Source organism: Zootermopsis nevadensis, unplaced genomic scaffold (genome assembly GCF_977971745.1).
Source record: "Zootermopsis nevadensis isolate Lab colony 2312 unplaced genomic scaffold, Znev_1.0 Znev_ptg000013l, whole genome shotgun sequence".
In the NCBI taxonomy this organism is placed as follows: Eukaryota; Metazoa; Arthropoda; class Insecta; order Blattodea; family Termopsidae; genus Zootermopsis; species Zootermopsis nevadensis.
Window position 1 is genome coordinate 9,509,667 of NW_028259145.1, and position 23,086 is coordinate 9,532,752.

Sequence of the window (23,086 nt, forward strand, 5' to 3'; positions counted from 1 at the left end):
TAATTACAACTAAATACATATAATATAAACAAGTACACTCCATAGAACACCAAAACATTTTAAAAATGTCTTACACAAAATAAACTTTTCACACTGCAACTTTTAATGGACATCAAAGTTTTAAGTAAGACATTTCACAAAATTTTCAAAACCTTGATGTGAATCTAACGGCACGTTTTATTCTTTAATCGCTAATATCCTAAACAAAATAAACAAATTCTTCAAATTTAATGAAATATAATTTGGTTCTGAGACTTATTTAAAAGCCTTGCCTTTGTCCATTTTAATACATGTATGTTTGAAGTGCTGTGTCAGTGGAACCTTAAAGCAAAAAAGTCTAAAGGCAGTCGTTTTGTATCTCATCACAAAGTGCAGCCCAAGAAGAGCAGCTACATGTTTTGAGGTGAGGGTTTGATTCCATTGGTAGCAAAAGGGTTTGCAGTTCATTATGTCCCGTGCCTCATACTTCAAGCGGCGGTATTCCCAATGCGCCCGACGCCATACTGACAGTTCGACGACACGTACGTGAGTGGAGTCATGAGAGATCAACCTTCCCTTGCTCTCACCATCACGTCTCAACTTATTCCATAAAACGTCTAAAAATCAGATACTATTTCGAAACCTAATTTACTGCTTGTCAGCATGAATCGAACATTCTGTCAAGTTAGAGATAACACACTGTAAAGTTGGTCACATAAAAATACTGTTTCAGTGCTAAAATTTCTAATACATTAGTTGTTAAATTTCGATTGAAACCATTAAGTTATGAACGTAGTAACATGAACATCATGTATTTATTTTGTAGACGTGTGAATTATCGTTTCAACTCAGCTCAATAAATTACTTCTATCAACATAAATATAACTGTTATTATTATTATTGAGTGTTCTGTCTTACGACAGGTCCATTGCTCTGCCCAAAAAGAGCTCTCCAGTTGTCCCTATTCTCGGCTTCTCGCTTTAATTCCTGGAACGTCATCTTCTTTCCTTGTTTAAGGTCGTCGGTTAGCTGTATCAATCTTCTTCCTAGTCCTCTCTTTCCCTCAACCTGGTCTTCGGTGATATCACTCAGTAATCCATTCCATCTCATAATATGTCCCAGCCAGTTAGCTTTCCTTCGTGTAATCGCCTGCAGAATGTTTCTTTGCTCGTTGACTCTCCTCAATACTTCTTCGTTGGTCACTCGATCCGTCCACCTGATCTTCTCTATTCTTCTCCAACACCACATTTCAAAACTCTCCAGGTATTTCTGTTCCTTCTTCCTGAGTGTCCAAGTCTCTGCTCCATACAGCGCGACACTCCATACGTAACACTTCACTAGTTTCTTCTTCATCTCCAAGCCCAACTTGCTAGTGAGAAGTATCCTCTTCTTGACGAAAGCTGCCTTGGCCATGGCTATCCTTGCTTTTACTTCCTTGGTGCATAGGGCGTCCGTCGTGACTATGCTGCCCAAGTACTTGAAATGCTCCACATTCTCCAGCTGTTGGTTTCCAATTACAACGTTCAATGGTTTTGCTCTCGGTGCTATCCTCATTACCTTTGATTTTTCAATGTTGATTTCCATTCCATACTCTCTACCTGTTTCCACTAACTTGTCCATCATGTTCTGTAATTCCTCCTCTTCCTTCGCCAATACTACTATGTCGTCTGCATACTTTACAGTCGTTATTACTCTTCCTCCAATTTTGAAGTCTCCTGTTCCCTCCAGAGCTTCCTTGGCAAGCCATTCCCCGTACAGGTTAAAAAGAATTGGTGATAAGCAGCATCCCTGTCTTACACCTCTACCTATCTGAACGCTGTTGGTGTCTCCTGAGTCCAGTCTCACTTTGACATAAGTGTTACTTCCATAAAATTATACGTACATCAAATAAAACACAAGGGCATCAATTGTATTACATATTAAACAGGGATAGTTATAAATTGGCTTGTAAGCACAGTACTGTATGATAATTAATGGTATCAACTTCTCAAACATAGACTATTTGAAGAAACTAAAAAATAATAAAAATATAAAGAGAATATCTGCAAATAAAAAGAATTTTATTTGTCATTAAACACAACTGAACAGTAACCATAATAGTGCTAATAAATGGTGTTGTACCCATGGTCTTCATAAAATATAATTCATCTTGATTTCAAGGGACAACTCACTTCGAAGACACAGAATTATGTTATTCTTTAAATGTCTTCCTTTCAAAAAGAACGAATGAACTACTTGAAAGAGAACTCCTTCAAAATTTAGACAAAAGAAAAATAATATGTTGTTGTCTTTGTGGTAACGAACAGAAAGACAAAGTGGTTGGATTAACCAAACATACACTAGCTTCTTAGCACCCACTTTCATAAATTCTGTCAGTATCCAAGAAAAATCGTTAGTGTTCGAACAGAAACAAAATTTAAAACTAGTTCGTGATAAAATATGCTAGTGGGAACCCCAAAGTAGAAAGATTTAAACAGCGAACTCAGGAAAAGTTCAGCTACTCCGTCTTAGTAGTGATGTTAGCGGTCCCCAGTCTGAACGACGCCTGCACAGGACAAGGATAATATTACTCTGTACAATTTACGTCAACAAGGACGCCTGTTATGAGAGCGAATTAAGGACAACGACAGAACGATATCTGATGTTCTCATGGCGGTGAAGAAGTCGATGTTGGTATTATAGCAGTAACGACGCGTGGACGTATTGGCAAACAGCAACAGTTCAGAGGAACACACTGTTTCAGCTTCAGGACTGATGATGTACTATGTCTCTCTGAATATATGGAATAAAGCGACGAGTCCACACGTCTTTACAACCCAGAAGATCAACATCCACAATGGGAGTAAAGAGGCATGGGCCGGCTACAACAGACGGAACTCAATTCCTGAGAACTACATTAATCACAGCAGGGACAGACAACCCACAAAAGCAACAGATTAGACAGATTAACATATCATACGGAATACAAAATTAACGAAAAATTAGACGAATACAAAAGACACTAATTAGAACAGCCTTTGTAAGAAGACCGACTATCAAAGAACATTCTACAACACATTCCAAAGGAGTAAATAGGAAGACCTAAAAGGAGACTGACAGGTCAGCCGAGAGTCGCAAAGGGCTTGACCCACCGCCTGAGGTATATGAAAATTGTTTCAACTTACATAAACAATAACGTTGTTTTCAGTACATCAGGCAGAACTCGTATCGGCCTGAGAAAAATATGCGCTGCAGAACACAGAAACGGTTCAATCACTCGGAAAATGAAACATGGTGTATCACACGAAGGAAAACTGGGACGTCTAATAATGAACGTTCTACCTTCTGGAAGGGAAGACATCTACTGGCTTCAGACAAACAAGAACATAAGATAAAGCAGAAGACCCTTTGTTCTTCTCTTTAAAAGAAGACTCTAGTGCGTATAAAATTATCGTTTTTCCATATCATGAAACAGAGACATCAAGGCTTTCGGACATCAATAAAACATCATAAAAACATAGTATTTTGTTAAAATTATTATTTGATACTCGGTGATTTTGTACTATTAATGTTTAAGGTTTAAATGCGTCAATATTCCAAACTTATTTACATATAAATAAATAACTCCTATGTTTATTAATTTTATTCACAGAATAATGAAAAACAAACATAAGATACATAAAATAAGAAGATCAACAGAGCACATACTATAATAATGTACAAAACGGATGAATAAATTGAAAGACTTGCATTGTAATATAAAGTAGTTTTAAAGGAAAAACCTGAAGATGATGCTTCGCATCGAAACATGTAGTAAGTGAAGGCGCAGTATTGTAACATCGTTGTAGCGATGAATAGCGCAAATTTTAAATTTTAACATCTGTAAATAAAGTTTGTGTATAGACCTGAATTGTATTATATATTTTGACTATTAATGTTGTTGTCTTTCTCATCAATACCATACGCACCGTTCTACAAAAGTATGTAGCAGATTCCTTAAGCGCGAAATTACGTCGTGTGTGAATGTGACATGCATTAATTATAAACTTATGATAATTATGCCAATTCATGTTATATACAGAACCTGGAACTCAGCTTAAAATCCCTTCATTAAAAAGTCCATGTAAATTTATATTTCTGCATTGGATCAAACGCTGAATCTCTCAAAACGTGAATATTTCGGAAGATTATTCGATTTATAACAGTAATAAAATGTATTGTTTAAATAACAGAAGACTTGCTAATGAATAACTAACTGCATGGAGTAGAACAATTCTTCATTATATAAAGTCTTAAGAATAATTTTATTAGAAATGGTCTCCTCACACCACCACAGACCTTATCGTTTACTTTAAGGCCAATGAGAGATTAAAGTCAGCAACATGTTTCGACTTGTTTACAACTGAATACTCGAACTTGGAAAAGGATTACTAAACGAAACAACACGTGAATATATTTTATAATAAATATTTATACGCTGGTATACTACACTTATTGTCAAAAGTCTAATTAATCATATAACGCAGCAATGCAGTTAGAATTCGGAGACACACACTGCTTTCAACACACCACGATACACACCGTACATCAAACTTAACTCGGTACAGTTGCAATTTTTAGCCCTCAAGAATTATTACTAAAATTTGTTAGAGACCTATTCGCGTAAGAAAAATATAACTGTAGGGAAATATCAGGTTTATTAATATAAGGCCTGAAACTGTCGAACGAAATTTCTATTATAACAACACTGTTATAAATAGGTGAAACAAGATTTGAGGAAGGAAGTTATAAACAGTGATAAATCGTTTTCTGAAAAGAGGTAATAGTGACATGACAGAGTGGTACTTTCCACCTGCAAGCAGGAAAAATAGTCATGTATAATTCAGACCTTCATAAGGGTCAATTTTCTACTCAATCTTCCACTGACGTCAGGAAGTAAGACAAGTGCTTTTATAAAGGCCATTTTATAGAGATCAAATAGGGCTGATGGTTAATGAATTTGAATGGGCCCTAATCTCTGACGTTATATCCTCTTGGTCATACAACCATCAATCAGAATGTGGAATATGTAACTACAGTTTGGCCTAAAACTACAACTATGGTGCCAGGCCGCTAAAAATTCGCCTCTGGTCTAGGTCCTTATTCCTGAAAACAGAAAACCAGGCACTCCAAAACATCGGGAAATTAGCAATCACATCAGACGTCACCAGCTATGAATAAGAATAATATTAGCTGCTAAGCACTGTAAAAACGTAAATAATTTCTATCCCATATCTGTCAAAACTCTCAGTTTGGTTGTGGGTTTCATTACTATAAAACTAGGTCTTCAAGAAATAGGGCAAAGGTAAAGTTGCCGCGTTGTTTACGCACCGCAACTGAAGACGTACAGAAGGATGACGCTACAGCTCTGTGCATTAGTGCAGTAGGTAAAAGTGAATTACCAATTCACGCAACAGCCGTTTCATTCTATATAAATTATTTCAAGTACCCATGGTATAGGAGATTGGGTAGGCCCCATAGACGGTCTGGGAATCACAGTGGTGTTAAAATTCTATATCCCTACCGGAAGTTAAACTCGGTTATCTGGCTCGTACCCAAACACTTTAGTGACTTATCGCGCCAACTTATATGTACTAAGAAACATCTTTATCTCTGAATAACAGTTATATTATATCCCCTAAGAGTTATCTACTTTTCTTATGCATACTTAGGAATGCAAGTAATAAACATTTCAAGCACAACTGATCATATGCACGTATTAGGTGCTTGGTAAGAAGTGCTGAAGTCAACACAAAAAATATTCATCGCCCTGATGACGGAGGCAGTATGACCTCTGAAACGTTGGTTAGCATCGACCAGACTACACGGCGCAACAACCCAGAAGACAGAAATCTTCATACTAAGAATCACCCTGATTACGGAGGCAGTGACCTCTGAAACGTTGGTAAACATCGACCAGACTACACAGCGCAACAACCCAGAAGACGGAAATCTTCAAAAAATATATGATTTTTGCCCTTGTTACCAATCAAAGACATGCTGGTGGCAATACGTCTGGGTGCCTTTCGGAAGGTCTTTTGGACTAAACACGCCTTTTTAAAAGTATTACGTGTTCTAAAAACGACAAATTTCATAATTTGTAAAATTCATCAAACATTGTTGAGGACAGTATAATAATTGGGATTACTATGTAGTTCGGATATGAGAGACAAGAGATTTCTGTATTGTGGTTGATAAATGTCATGAAAAAGTGTCACTTGGTAGACTTAGAGAGAGATGGAATGACAACACTAATATGATCCATAGAGAGACAGATTATGGCAGTGACGGGTATATTGAATGGGCTCAGAATTGTGACCAGTGGCGGTTCATGGGATGTGGGTGTTAGAAACTTCAGGTTTTACATAGTACCATATTTTCGGAACAGAATTCTAAGATGCTACCCTACCTACCATCACATTCTTAGCGATGAATCATTCATCATCCCGCCATCCGTCACTGTCATCGCCAGACTTGCAACAAAAGTTTCGGACGTAAAAATAAAGAGCAACAGACAAAGGAGTTGTCTGATCATCCCTCACGTTATTAATTCAAAATTCTCCTCAGACTCATTATACGAAAAATTCACCGACATCATTTCGGTGTTCCTGTCCACCGTTCACACATACACTGAAAATAAACTGACAAATTTTCCATTCTATGACGTCAAACAAAAATGGCATTCGGTTTATTAAGACTTCCGATTCAATGTGAATTTTATGACCTCGGGTTCTCACGCCTGTAAATACGAATATAGCAGTCTTGTGGGCCGCAGCGCATTGTAGTCCGGCAGAAGTTTATCAGGGCGACTTTTGAGACAAGGAACTCTGAAATGCTGCTAAACTTCTACCAGACTACAAGGCTCTACAAACCAGAAGACAGCCATTTATGTTAATTTTGCTTCAGAGTTGGTATGCTTACACCTTAGACATCCGTAGCATTTATACATAAAAATTATCAATTTTTGTTTCTCTATCTATCATTTATTTTTGCACGTATTTATGTGTGGTTCATTAAACGACGGTGTTAATAGCTTAAATTAGGTTTATAGCAACAAATGATATGATATAATAATATTAATAATAAATATCATCCGTATAAATAACCTGTATTATTCCGGTATCTAATTTATCACTTACAACTATACGTTTCGGTCTTCACAGACCATAATCAGGCAGTAACAAAGGCTGTGTTATATCTATATGATTAAAATATATAAAACAAACAGTAACTTTCTAACGTAAATCTATGGTTAGAAAGATTGAATTTTCAAATTTGATGATTCGTAAGATTAAATATATTAAACTATGAGCATTGTAAAGCATTTGTAAGGATTCCTACATGGTATTTTTTACATATTATCAATAAAATTAACTTTAAAATAAATTAATATGATTATATGGTACAGCATAATATGTCTGTGTGTAGTGGGAACGGAGTCTCAGCATGTTACATCAAAACAGATAACGTTGGACTGTTTTTCAAAGCATTATAAAATGCCCTTCAGAAAGAGTGTAGAAGGAAATGTCATGGCCTAATTTAAGTCCTTTTCCAGGATTTCGCCGAAAAGTCCTGAAAAAATGCACGAAACCTCTTAATCGGTATTGAAACCCAGGATCTCTAAAATAAGAATCAAAAGTGTTTACCGCTGTGTCGCAAATTTCACTGTGTGTATCTGAGCTCCTATAAAAGAACCCGTTGCTTCTGATTTATAAGTCGACCTTTCTGCGTTAACACGGCTACTTTTGCACTGTTGTGTGATTTGTCTTTGTTTTGGTTATGTCTGTTCCTCCTATCATTCTTTTCGGCTTGACGTTCTGGAAAGAGAAAAGGACTTTCGTCTTCACAACAACGGGAATTATACTGTGACGTCATCACTCTGCTTCAGTCCCAGGTTGTTCAGATCCGAGTCTGTATCATTTATATTACTCAATCTGTGTGACAGGAGAGCCCTCGAATGCAAGAAAAGGAACATTATTTGTCATCGTGCATTTTCCCTCCCAGCTTGATTCTCCTTTTATTTTGTATCCCAACTCTTTTACTTTACTCTCCTTCCTGCTACTTTTATACCTATGTGTAGCTTTTGTTTTAACTTACTAGGGTTCGCCCTCAGTATTCCATGCTACAGACGGAGCTATTTTAACTGTACGTGTAATCCATCTTCAATTGTTTCTAGTGTGGCCAAGCAATCACACTCAAAAGGTCAAGATATAAGAAAGAGTATTTGGCGGCGGAAGAGACGGCAGGGGATTCCCAGACAAGATAAAGTGGCGTAGTGTCCGCCACAGGTCAGTTGGGGATGCCAACATCCCAGGGGCAAGATGGCTGTACAGTGCGACAAGGCACTTTATCATCATCCCCTTCCCTGCCACTAGCAACTATCGTCAGTGATCCTAGAGGGACACTGATACATCCCCAACTCAAATGCAGTTTTCTTTCTTTAGTTCTGAACTGTGAATGATGCATAGTTCCGTATTTTACTATTCGCTATCTGCGACAACTGAGGTTTCAGACTATACTCCAGGGTCACTTCCAGTTCCCTTTCGTTTCCTTTCAACAACAACGTCGCGAAGTCCATGTTTCATCTGTTCACTGATAGACTACCAGACAAAACTTTATTACCTAATCATTACATATTGCTCATTTCCCCATATGTTTTGGCTGTCATCTTATGAGGCTTCACCGATTCATCGTAAAACATATTTATCCGAAAACATGATGCAATACATCCAAAATAATCTCGTATAAATTCTTAATTACCAAAATCTTATATATCTATTGCTATATCGAAGTCGGATCCTGTAAATTTATTACTTTATTGTACACAGACATATTTTAATCAATGGCTGACATACGCATTATACTTGTTGTCAATTAGTGGGTACTGACTGGAAGTATTGGTACTAACCGGCAATGGAACTGCTTTGTAGCTCATTGATTGCGTCTGGCTAGCTGAACAGAAAGGCAATACTTCATCATCAATAGTTCATTTTGTACGCACTACACAAAGAACGCGTAAGAAGAGACAGTATCTCTGAAATGTTGGTAAACGTCTACCAGACTACACGGCGTTGCAACCCAGAAGAAAACCATTTCATACTCACAGCCGTGAGAACCTAAAATCTCACAGATCTATACTATCATCTAATCTTAGTCTAGAGTTTATCGTACAAGCCTAGTATTCAAATTGTCCCTAATCCAATCACAATCTTCGCCAATAACATTTTACTTTCCTACAAGACGAATTTCAGCATTCTTACTAAGTCATGTCTTAATTTTATTTCCTGTGTACAGAATCCCATGTGAAATCCCAAATGGTGAAATAACATACTTAAAATAAGCATACTATACTTAAGTTACTAAGTGTACTACGAGTAGGTCTGCCAATAGTCGAGGTATCTGAGACCGAACTTCGCCTCAAATACTTAAAACTACTATTTCGTATTCGGAGTTCCGTGTTCAATCTCAGTCAAGATCCCGGCGATATTAGCTGAGATTTTTCTAAATTTTCATCAGTCCCTACCAGAAAATGTAGAGATATTGAACTAAATTTGGCACAATTGCTTCCTTTCATATTTTGAAATAATTATTCGCTAATCATTTTATCATTCGATGTTATACAATCTAACCAGTTAAAATCATCGTTAAATGAAAGAAGGAATGAAACGAGGTGTCTGGAGCTCAAGTACAAACAACAGGCCTGTCTGGATTATCACATCTGCGCCCAGAGCTCGTTACTGTAGCCACTAATGAATATTCTCACAATTACGTAACTTCAAGCTGGCGACGGCGGTTTGCAGCTTGTAGAATCTTCTCACTAGAACTCATCGCCCAGCCACTCTGTCCAAACTAAATCCCCACTCCTCGTGAAATGTGCCCAGTGTCGAGAGGGGCGAAGAAGTTCACAAAAAAAGAACTTTAAAAAAACTCTCCCTTGTGTGTAAAGAATAGAATGAGCGGGATCAAACAGAATTGAGGCCCCGCGCACAAACACACCAGAAGGAAGCAAGGGTCTTTCCTTTCTATCTGAGGTTAGAGGTTCAAGAATTGGCTCCTACAGTCCCAAACCGCGTCTTATATAAACCATTTGTGTTCAAGTGTGAGCTCCTGTAATTAACGCCACTGTTCGTGGGCTAGAGATTCATCTAGAACCAATTACCAGGCAGTAAGTATCCGCATCTCTTTGTACACTCCGCAGAATCTTTCATGTCCTGGAAACGTAAGCCTGAACCAATGCCTGTAACCACTTGTTAAACGCCAAAATTTCATAGAACCTTAATATATATCGATCGCAATTCGACCTTATTCCTCCTCCAGATGTTTTTACTTGGATAATTGCGAGCGCTTCTACTGCAGATGTGCTCTGAAAAAGGTGTAAACACGTACGTTTTGAATGGCGCCTTTAACAAACTGAAACACCAATTAACCGTGGGAATGTTACATAATTTATTTCTAAATGCCATATACAAATTTAAATTTCTTCGAAACGTTTGATCAGAACCCGTTGCTGAGATTCAGTGAAATATTATCAGTAAGTTCCCTAACACTAAAGCCTAGTGATAACTGCATGTTCCACTGCTTTATTAATTAACAGCTCATGTTCTTATGATTCTCAGAGTAAACTGCGGTTATTTATTTCATGATTATTATTTTTAAATGGAGATGCATTTATTTTCTTTGCGGTGAGAACTGAAGTATTACATATTTTCCGACGAGCTCAGGCTTCAAATAGTTTAAGGACAACAGCGTCACACTGCCGCCCACAGCTCTGGTTCGTAAGTCCGTCATCAGGAACTGAGTGAGCTGTCTCTCAGATCTTTAATGTCTATTCAAGTCTTTTTTCCGATAGAAGTGCCACCCCACAAGAATTCACTTCCGACTGAACAGAGAGGTGCGCTACAACACAACTTTTCCTTCAGCTAGAATCATCGGATCTTCTGCTGACGGGGGATGCGTCTTTTCGTGGCAAGACGTAACAAGTAGGTCACCTAACCAACAGCAGAGAGTTCAACTAACAGACCATAAACTTAATTCCAACACCGTACTCAGTACCGTTAATAGAACTAGTTATTCAGTTATTTTCAGACGGGGAATCTCACTGTATTCCACTAGGGAGTGGTGTATTTCAGGGTCTTGGACGTAATAGCCAGGCTAAAGTTTTTGTAATCACAAAAAATAAAAACTTCATAAAAATAATTTAATAACTGTCCGCGAACATAAATCTCAGTTATCTCTCTAACAACGCCTACCTGGAAGTATTAAAAGGTGTACTTTATATAATCGATTCTGCTGTCGATCGGTACACAAAATATCATTAACCACGAAAATAATACAGAAGGCTTTTTGTTTTTCATTTTTTTTTTGTTAGCCGGGCTAGTTAACATGAACGCTGCTGACTCCTAGCCGTATTACAGTAATAACAAATTTCCAACGTGATAAAAGATCCTGTACATGACGGGTGATGCATTCAACTCCATCGGACAAAGTCTTTCTTGGGAAGCTAACGGTAACTTAACTGATCAAGAATCTCAGTCTTATAGGTCTGAAAAGTTTACTTCTGCATTCATATGATACCGCCAAGGCTCCTCTCCTATGCCAGACGAATCTACTTCAAACCCTCTTATCTGCTCAAACAACATTGATTTTAAAATTTCATATTATTGGCCTGAAAGCAGTAATATAAATTAAATTTTCTGCAATAAAGCTAAAAGATCGAGAATTGGCAAGCGAGACTACTAACTGTCCATTAAACAGCCGAGAACTCTGGGGATATAACTTTTAAACTTTACTAACAATAAATCTCAGAATCTTAAAGTATGGTCCATAGAGGAACAAAGGGATTAATTAATGGAATGGCGTTGAACTAAACATAGTTGCATCAAATTCCTTTTTAATGCGACAGAGAATCATTCTACTTTCCTTCCATTACTTCGCTAATTACATGAACGCCTGCACACTGACGTGGACGAAGAGAATACTTCTGAATAGTAAGAGGCAAGGAAGAAGAGAATAATAAAACAAATGAATGTCAGTGATTCCTTATGAAGTGTACGTCGGTTGTTACGTCCCGTAAACAAGAGAAATCAGGGGAAAAAACCTTACGAAATTTTTGAAGTGGCAAACTGTGTTGAGTGGCACGCAAGGGAAGGGAAGAGAAAGGCAGTTGAGGGTGTTATTCCGAGGGAACATTCTGAGTGAAATAAAGAGATGAACGGACCGTAAAAATTCTTTTAACACGTAACCCCATTGTTTGCAGCCGAGGGAGATTTTCGGATATAAGCAAGGCTCCCGAAACAATATTAGTGCTGCTCATTCGTGTGCAGCTTCTAATCGATATCAAGATACATCTAGTGTGCCGTAAATCGTAAAAAGAAGCTGTCAAAACAGAAATTGTGTACTGTACGTTCTCATTTCTGTAAGAGTTCATATAAGGGCAAATTAACTAACAGTTGTGCCAGTAGTTCTCATGAACACATGTATTTTAATTGTGTTTATAGAAAAGATTGTTCTTCGAATGATTTCTAGTATAATCAGTCGAAATGAAAACGTGTGAACACATGTATTTAAGCACCGTTACTCCAAGACAAACAATTTTTGACGTAAATACGTTTATAAGGAAGGGTCATTCGGCAAAAATGTGTAACAAAAAATGGAAACGAAAAAGGGGAACGAAAAAGTGTAACAATGGTTACCTAGGGAACGTAGACTGTTTACTCGGCATTATTGTTACCTGCGAAACGTCGTCTGTTTACTCGGCATTATTGTCAACTAGGAAACGTCGTCTGTTTACTCGGCATTATTGTTACCTAGGAAACGTCATCTATTTACTCAGCATGGTTGTTACCTAGGAAACGTTACATTACATTTCATTACATTACATTAAAATACATTACTTTACATTACATTCATCTACCACAGATCCATCTTAAGCGTAACTAATTCAAGTTAAGCATTCAAGCATTTTTGTTACCTAGGAAACGTCATCTGTTTACTCGGCATTGTTGTTACCTATAAAACATTACATTACATTACATTACATTGCATTACCTTACCTTACATTACATTACATTACTTTACCTTACCTTACATTACATTTCATTACATTGCATTACTTTACATTACATTCAGCTACCACAGACCCATCTTAAGCGTAACTAATTCAAGTTGAATAAGCAATGTCTTAATCAAACTTACCTCAATTGTAAAGCATGTATAAAGGAAATAATTAGAATAAAGCCAATATATAAACTTCCTTTCCGTATAGACGTATTTACGTCAAATTCTCCGGAACCGTGGTTCCACTGACATTTTTTTTTTCATCGAATAAATTGCAAGTTTGCCTGATGATAATGTAACGCCGATTGATTTCTGCGACAACATCCCAGATGACAGTCATTTTCAAACTCACCGCCCAGAGAACCTGAAATCTCACTCTTAGCCTATGATATTTGTGAAGCAGAGATATTAAGTTTCATATCCACACAAATATGGGTATTGAGATGACTGTCTTCCGGTATGTTGCACCATACAGTATCGTACAAACGTACTGACATTTCAAATATGCTTACTACCTCCATCATAGAGGCGATAAGTCTTGACGGCTTCACAGACCGAGGGTGTTTGTAAATGAAGTGCTTCAGAAATAAGTGGGCCAAATTGAAATGAAAAAATTATAGAATAAGGAAATTTGTAATCCTACTCATCGCTTACAGTCTTCTAACACTGATCATATTAAAGATAGTGAATAGAGTGGGATATGCAGAATGTGTAAAAGAAATGTGAAATTCGATAACAATTTTAACTCTAAACCCTGAAGGTAAAAGGCCATTTGAGAGACCTGGGGTGGATGGGACGATAATACGAGGTGCGATCGGAAAGTTTCTAGACTGCGCCTATAAAAACCCGTACACTTATCTCAGGTATTAAATTCATCCATCACCCTCAAAGTAGTTCCCCTGGGAGTGAACACAACGATCCCAGCGCCGCTGCCAAGCCTGGAAGCATCCCTGGATATCTTTCTTTGTCAGCCTGTCAAGCACCATCTGCGATTCTGCCTGAATCTCTTCTATCGTCTCAAATCTCCTTCCCTTTAGCTGAATTTTCATCTTTGGGAAGAGGAAGAAGTCACACGGCGAATAAGGAGGGTGCGGGATGACGGCCATGGTGTTTGAGGCCAAAAACTGCCGAACTTTGAGGGCGGTGTGCGCTGGCGCGTTGTCATGATGCGTCGCATGTGGAGTTCTTCCTTTAGAATCAGCTGACAGGTCCCATAGCCTATCCCAACAATGTCGCACAAGTCGTTGATGGTACGACGTCGATCTTCGTGAATGGCCTGCCGAATCTTCGTAACATTTTTGGGCGTTGTGCTCGAAGATGGTCGTCCAGAACGCTCGTCATCATCGACAGAGGTTCTGCCATTTTTAAAACGTGAATGCCACACAAACGTTTGTGCACGACCCATTGCGGACTCCCCAAATGCTTGCTTTAGCATTTCATAGGTTTCCGTAGCCGTTTTGGCGAGTCTTTGGCAAAATTTGATGCACACTCTTTGTTCATGAAAATCCGCCATTCCGAAATCGCAGGAGGGTCGGTGTAATGCACTACCAAAACGCCCGTAACTAAGAAACAAATGCTAATTCGATGATGCCGGCTGGCACACTGATTCATTATGAATGTAGGCCGCACCCCCTAAAGGCAGACGCTCGTATTACATCCGGTTCGCCCTCTATTGACACAGTCTGTAAACTTTCCGATCGCACCTCGTATATGTATACTAAAGCCTTTCTTACACAAAGAAAATGGCTGATACTGCTGATCCTCTTCCGCATAGAACGTCAAGTGTCTAAATCTTTAAATGTTTCCCTTCAAAACAGACATCTCGGTGGGACGCAAATTTCAGAGACAATAATTTGAAAGATAGGAAGACAAACACGAGCCTGCTAGCCCCGCTCCTCCAATTTATAATTTATTTGGTGACGTAACACACAGATTGCAAGTCACCGTACACGATCCTCTGATAAGACCTGTTTCGAACATTTTATTTACTCTCTTTTAGCAGGCAAGACAGTATATCTCTACGTTCGCATGTTTAATCAGATACCACTGAACTTATTTCGACAAATTTTAGCACAGGGTGTCCGTACAGACTTTATTAAATTATTTTTGTTTATAACTATCCACTATAACCCCCAATTCATAAGCACCCCTTTGTAAAACATTCTTTCGCTCTTGGAGTTAGGAAGAGGACCCGAGCTTGTCATGAAAGCCACTGGTCCACCTTTCTAAGAAGTCCTTGGCCGAGGGACGTAATTTTGAAATTCCCTGTGTTGGGTTCCATAATACAAACGATCGATGTGCGAGTGGGACAGCCTCAAAGATAAAAGAAACCTCCGGCAAGCCAGCAATCCAAAAGTCTGGCTTCTGTGGGACTTCCCTAACCACAAAGCAAAAGAGAAACAAAAACAAGAGATTGGTCGAGATTTTGTAAGCTATCATCTGAGAATACTCCAAAAAACATGTTCTGTGCTGCATGCGTTAAAACAGCCTTGTAACAACATATGCTTACCCTGAACAGTAAATGTTTTTGTTTGGTTACAAGCTCGGTTATACAAAGTGACGGGCTTTCGTTGCGTACTGAATGTTTTATTTTTCGACGTACGCATTTTCCACCTTTTTTAAATTTTCGCTTTGAATAAAACTGTTATATTTTAACTTATTTCAAGCATAAATATTTTTAAAATACACCCTGGTTTTTACACTTCTTATCTGTGTATATAACAAATAAACGTGAAAAGTATACTCAGGTGCAGACAAAAATATACGTTATGCATTACTTTTATCGATTAGAATTAATGAAAATATTTGTATTATAAACGCTGAAGTCCTTTTTACATAATTTACATACAAGACAATATAAAACTTCATAACTGTAACGACATATTATTAATCTCTTTTAAGATACGTATAGTTTGAGACAAATTACAAGTTAAAATCGTCTTTATTCCTGGATCTGACAGATCAGTACAATGTCTGCACCCAACAAGTTTGTACACATTGCAGGTATCAGACTCGTCCTGTTACAGTCCCCATGAGAACTTAATAATAGTTGGAGAGTAAGCAACACGAGTAAAAACTATTGGGTTTATTTAGACTTTCTCCATCCTCTTGTGTTATAAAATTATACAACGTTTCGAGGACTAGATCTGCCCTCGACTTCAGATGTGGTAAAGGAAAAGGACGCTGGTTAACCTAGGTTATCCGTTGGTTGACATTAGCTCATTCTAACGTACCCAACAGACTAAGTGCCTTTCCCATACACCACACCTGAAGACGAGGGCAGATCCAGTCCTCGAAACGTTGTGTAACTTTATAACAGCATAAGACGGACAACTCAAAAAACCCACCGATTTAGATTTTATTACACCATCGTCAGAACCCTTCAGAATACGAATATTAACACAGTCTAGTTTAATATAGACCTCGACGTTTTATTATAGTAGTATGTAGCTCTGTCTAAACATATCACTTGGGTACTATTATGAGGCCCACAAGAATTCCACATAATTATTTGCAATGATACAATTTAGATGCTACTAATATGGCTTAAATAATTATTAGTTATTAACAAACTGAAATACGAATAAATATCAATCATATGTCATAAGGACACTGGTCAATCTCCGACTGAGATATAACTTTTGTATGCATTTTTGTTTATAAATCATGTAAGCCGTGTGTCTAATTAATCGTAGCGTCCATTATATTATTACACCTACACTCGTAGAACATATTTACGAGTCAAGAAGTTTTTTTCTGTATATCAAACACAATATACCAGTTAATTCAAAGCTGAGGTTTAATATTTTCCCTTCGAAATTAATTTTGTATGCTTCCGGTTATTTTATTCCAAAATAAAGCGCTGAGAAAAAATATAAAAGTGTTTTTGAAATTCAACTTTTCTGTTACATTTTTATGCAGTCTTCAATTATATATTCACTTATGACACTGTTTTAAACTGAACTGTTTATCGATAGCGACTTACTTGAACTTCTTACTTTATCTCCTACTTTTTACTAGTTTTCCTAATTGCGAATGTTGTATCGCAAATAGTTTCAAACACCGATCTAAAATCGACTACTACATTTAAGGGTAAAAAAAGCCATATAAGTTCATACTTTCACACTACGTCTAACTCCCTTAGCCTCACACTAGATGAAGTGACCAGTACACACGCACAAATAGCCAGCGCAGTTGACGTACCTCTAAATCAAATTTATATTACTAATAGCAGTAGCCTTAATTTCAGCCAAAAAATGTGTTAGGCTCTAATCTCAGCAATGTCTGTGGTCTCTCCTACCATCGAGTTCCAATCGTGATATTATGCTATTTATTTTTAACATAAATGTTACTCCATATTTTAGTCTTGGTACATTTTAACGCAGAATCTACTGAACCATATTCCTTGCCACACATCACACATTTTCCCCGTTAAATTTCACCTTCAGACCACACATATACCCCAGCTCAGTAGCTCGTCGGTCTAACTATGTTACAGAATGTAAGATCGGGGTCGGATTCCAAATCAGATCCTCCGCCCGTCCATACCGTCTCTTATATCCCACCCAGCCTACATCCAATGGGTTGTTTTCCAGGATCTAAAGGGCCGGAATGTGAAGGTGACCATTTAGTGTCCAGATTTAGAATATATAAAGCTATATCTCATATCCTTCATATATTCTTATGACGTGGTCTTAATTAAGCACAATGACAACTATAATTCATAAGATAATTTACGGCATCAGACACAATTGCAGTGTTTATTGAAGAAAATAACTGTAGTAACTTGATGGGTTCAGTTTGTAATATTTATTCAAATAAATTAAAAATGTTCCGGGTTTCGCACATTTCTGAATATCCGGTCCGTTTCGGAATTATCTTCCATACCGTCGTAACATTTTTCTCTCTCTCATCTCTTCATTACATAACTTGTCCGTATTCCTTTTTTCGTGAATACCCAATGTCCTCCTAACATCAACATTTTCGCCAGTGAAAACAACAAACGGAGTCACATGTTCTGTAACAGGAATGATACGAAATTAAAAACCGGGCTATACGTTCCAGTTTTTATTAACATTCCACTCTAACCAAGAGGTCAGTATAAAGTTTGTTGATTCACAATATTAAATCTTAGCCTGACTCTACAGTTACTCAATATGAACTAGTCATTCAAGGCAGAATCTTCCCAGCAGAAAGCCTCATCGTACTCATCGCGTGTGAACCACAAATCCTGCTACGTATTTATGCAATGTATGGCTGCTTTTCAATAAAATTCGATTATACAAGAATCCACTCGGGTCACGCCATTTTGTAACCTGAACGTACCAGTCCGTCAGCTGTCTTTCACAAGAGCAACGAGTGTTCACTGGCATCTCCTCTTAATTTGCTTGCTAGAATGGACTTATGGATACATTTCTCTGTTCTCCTGTGCCAAACAAATGAACAATAAATATCTCGTCTGGAGAACCGTTTCAGCGATACAGGAACTCCACGGGGCTGCATCAAATATGAGAACAAGTGTGAACGTATGCATCGCTAAATTCGATGGACATTTTCAACATCAAATATAACGTTCTTTTGTTTTATCACTTCAATGTAATTTATCTTGAGTAAAAGAACATATGTCACGAATGGGTTACGTGACTTTTCGATTAATCTGTACATACGATTTTTAAGATCAACCAATTTCAACAAAACTAAATTTCCACAAAACCTTCCTATAAATATGAATTTACGACACTACTACAACATTACATGAATCCAAATTTATGAAAGTATTCAGTGTAACCAGTTCGCATTAAAATAAAAATGTTAGGTCTATATAATGATATATTTTTCAATTTGTACTCTTCGCTTCACGTTACAAATATATGTACTTGGAATGTAGAAGGTAATGGAGAGATAAGAAATTCCTACATAAGATTTATCAAAAAACTTTAAGACGCCATTTGGTTGGCCTAAATATAGACGGGAGAATAATATTGATAAATGTCTATAAATATGGAATAGTTTGAAATTACCCGACTCAGGTTATCGTCGAGCGAAAGGCTCTTATGACCACGATATTGAACCTTCGGGCTGTAAAAAAGTGGAGCAATCCTTTATCAGCAATGGGAGTATTAGCATCTCAAGAAGGACTTTTCTCTATGATATCAGTTACATTTTCAAGCAATTTAATACGATGGCTACAATTATTAACGTTTTCCTTTATGTGAACACACATTTTTAGGGAGGCAGAGATGCATTCAGCCTAATAAGAGGCACTTTCACTTCCAGAAACGTAACAATATTTATCGTGCTTTTTGGGTGCTAGTGTCATGAGACTATGAAAGCGTATGGAAGTCGCAACGATCATGAGCGATGAGCATTACGTTAAGAGGTCATAGTTTACAGATTTCGTTCCAAAGTTGCTCAGGCTCACAAACTGCAGAAATGTTACACTGTGTTCTGACCATACAATCAACCCGCAAGCAGGAGAATCGACCCTTTTTCATCTGTCCATGACAGGTCATTTAACACATCTGTAGTTATGTGTCTTATATATATATATATATATAAGAAGGGCCGTTTCCAGTCTCCAGAGACTCGGAACGTAATTTTATCCGATGATAAAAAACAATTCCAACAACAGAAAGAAAAACAAATTAAATACTGATAGTGAGTATCTTGGAAAGCGTTCATTTGTAAGACCAAGAAGGTAAATACAGACTAATACTATACATATATTAAAGACGGATATACATATTACAAAAATGCGAAGTGCACGACACGTCAAATTGTTGATCTGAACAGTATATCAGATATTTAGTAAATTAATTTAATTACAGAAATATTTTTCATGGCAAAGCAGGCTTCACAATCAGAAAAACGTTTTTTATATAATTATATAATAATTTCCAAAGTACAAGAAAGAGAACATCGTCTTAACATCACAGCTTCGTGGAACCGCTAATGTGTATGGATTGCTATTTGTTTATTCAAAGACAGTGTTCCAACTACTGAGGCAGCAAATTGCTCACTTAAATGGCAATTTGATCATGAACAACGAAAGATTTAAAGCGAGAGAATGCTGACCTATTGCTAAGGACATCGCATTCAACCTAGAGTGCCGGAACGAATCCGTGCATTCCAAGTCCGATAGAAGAAACTGAAAAATAGAGAAAAGATGTTGGGAAGGGTATGAGATAAGGAAGCATATCTGTCCATTCCCAGCTACAGAACTTTGTAGTCTCGCTGGCTCAGTTCCTGTACCGGCAACGTCTTCGGTCGTATGCCTTTGTTTTCCATCTACCCACAAACTAGTGACGAATGCAAAACGCACATTCTTGTCCCGGCTGGCGACGTCATTTTTAGAGGAAATGGAAAGAAACACTCGCTAACCCAGCTAATTTTTGTGGTTACAGATATCGGCAACTTGGAGTGTGGGTGGTTACGAGCCTCCAGTAAGTACTCTGGCACTAGTTACACGATCTCAAAAGCATTAGTATACTACTATGGAATCGCCATGTTTGTTTTGAATGCTGCAGTGGAACTGAAGTCAACGATACGTTATGAGGACTGTGCATCTGGACGAGTATTAACGGCTGGGAATGATTTGCTTATGAACTTTAAAACGGTCGCAAGAGAAACAGAGTTAAAGCACCATACTACTCAGTCATTTACCAAGAAGACTGAAGAAAAATGCGAAATATATCTGTAAGAATAGACTTTAATAACACATCCCAAGTACGAGCCTGGACTATTCCGATTAAAAATATAACTTCAATGATACCAGTGCCTAAAAGCACTTCTTAACTATTATGATAAAGTTGACATATGATCGGGAGATATATCTGATTGTCTGCACATTTCAGCTCCGAAACTATTCAATAGATGTCGATGAAATTTTGTACTGGGGATTCAAACATAGTGCTTTTCGAATTTAATTCTAGTGCGTACGCGTCACCTGTAATTCCATCTTTACATGAAGAACGAAGAATAGACTGTAACACCATTTCGAAAGCATCTTGTCATACACAAATTTAAAACAAACATGTAGACCTAATTAAGGCCAACAACTTTTATTTATAACACTTTTAAAATTAGGAAATATTTAAAAAATATCAGTAAATCTAATGTCTGACTCTGTGTTGTGTAATATCTGCAGTTCAATTAACTTTTCAACATTAGATTTTTACATTCATACACTAATAGAAATGTGAATGCTGTACGATAAATACCAAAGGCCGTAAGATTTTATAGGGACGTAATTTGTGAAAGAATTATTATAATTTTGCGTACTAGTGCACCTATTTACCCATGCCAAGATATAAGAAAATAGATACAATTATTCACAAATTTGGAGAACTTGCTTTTTTGAATATGCGATTACATAATCGCATGTAAGAAACATCGTATCTGTTAATCATATGTATCTTCTTGCTGATCAACTTATCTACATGCAGACTGTCTTGCAAGTGATAGTGGATTTTTCGCTTAAATACTTCAGACAAAGCAAAATGTCGCTACAATGTTTTATCCTACTGCATAATACTCGCGTGCTAAACTCCTGCAGAGCTACGGAATTCTGCAACTCCAGTTTACATTAAAATACACAAATCTGTTTCATTGTGACCCATTCGGGTTCCTTCACTTCTTGTGTTTTCGAAATAATGTTTCGAGGCGCTTAATACATGGACGGATCAGGCAACTGCTATATACGTATTGCTTTTCCTCTGCCAACCTAAAGCCGTCATTCTCGGGGCAATTTGTCAACGTCATCGTCTCCAAGCCCTGACTGACCTTCAAGTAACGAAAGACGACGTCTAACTTCAAGTTCTTTCTTTGAATAGATTAAGAAAGTCAGTAACTCATTTAGTGACATGTTGTGACAAAACAATGTTAATGAATGTTTGTTTCTTATTATGCCTTACTTTACTTTCCAACTATTTCTCAACTGCATGTGTTACAAGCCGGCTCAGAGCAGTGAATGAGAGGAAGATTGTGACTGATGGATTTCGAAGGACGTAGCCCTAATGATGGAGGCAAGAAATTTTGCAACGTCCGTAGATTTCTACCAGACTATAAGACGCAACATCCCAGAAGACAACCATCTTTATAATCGCCGCCATGAAAAACTGAAATATCTCGTGTGGCTCGTTATTGTATGCAATTTCAACGTTTGCCCTTAAGAACAAACTGAGTAAATCCACGAAAATATTCATGGCATCCAACCTCCAGGCTACGATTCTAATGCGGAAACTCTTGACAATTAAATATTGAGAGCAAAGTTCTCGACGCTTCTGAGTGGTAGTGATGAATATGAAATGCAGTTATGCCACACTTGCGAAGTAAAATAACGAAAAACTTACACCTCCTGGTTGTACAAAATGGATAAGCTGAACGTTATGGCCCATGGGTTCGACCCAATTCTCCACTCCATTACCAACTCGTATTTCATATCTATGAAGCGGCATTTCATATCCTCTTACAACAAACAATGTCATTAAATAAGCCAATAATCAGTAGCGTACAACTTTACATTCATGTTTCTTAACGCCAAAAGTTGATATACGATCTAAACTAATTCAACACAAAGAAATCCAGAGGTTAATTAGGTCATAAATTACTACTCTGATAGGCATTCAACAATTAACATATAATACTGTTAAATAAAAGTATTATATCAAAGATATAACACGAGAGGAAGTGAATTATTTGTAATTCCTAAGACAGTGAGGAAGTAACTGAAGTAAATCGACTGATAACGTAAACCAAGCCTCGAAAGGTCTACGAAAACAATAATACAATTCAGTGTCCTTAAAATATAAATAAAACAACGACAATAAAAGCAATAGAAATGGTCGTCTCTGCTTAGTTTGTTTTACTCTCGGTTCTATATTCTTCTAGTAATCAGATACAAGAGATGTCTCTTTTCCTCGTATGACAAGTAGACCCATTTCTTACCCTATTGTTCAAATTTTATTCTCCAAGGTTTTGTTCCTGCTACGTGCAGTTTTTGCGTGTGGATTATGGAATACTTCTGGCCATCAGT

General features: G+C 37.4%; 1 protein-coding gene and 1 long non-coding RNA gene across 5 annotated transcripts in view; one reads left to right on the top strand and one right to left on the bottom strand.

Moving 5' to 3' along the window:
* Positions 1 to 23,086, bottom strand: part of LOC110834116 (zwei Ig domain protein zig-8-like) — a 520,500-nt gene that overhangs the window by 230,457 nt on the left and 266,957 nt on the right. The window lies entirely within an intron of this gene.
* Positions 10,792 to 21,256, top strand: LOC147873888 (uncharacterized). Its single transcript, XR_015535020.1, has 3 exons — positions 10,792 to 10,976; positions 20,457 to 20,495; positions 20,985 to 21,256. It is a non-coding gene; the product is annotated as an uncharacterized LOC147873888 (long non-coding RNA).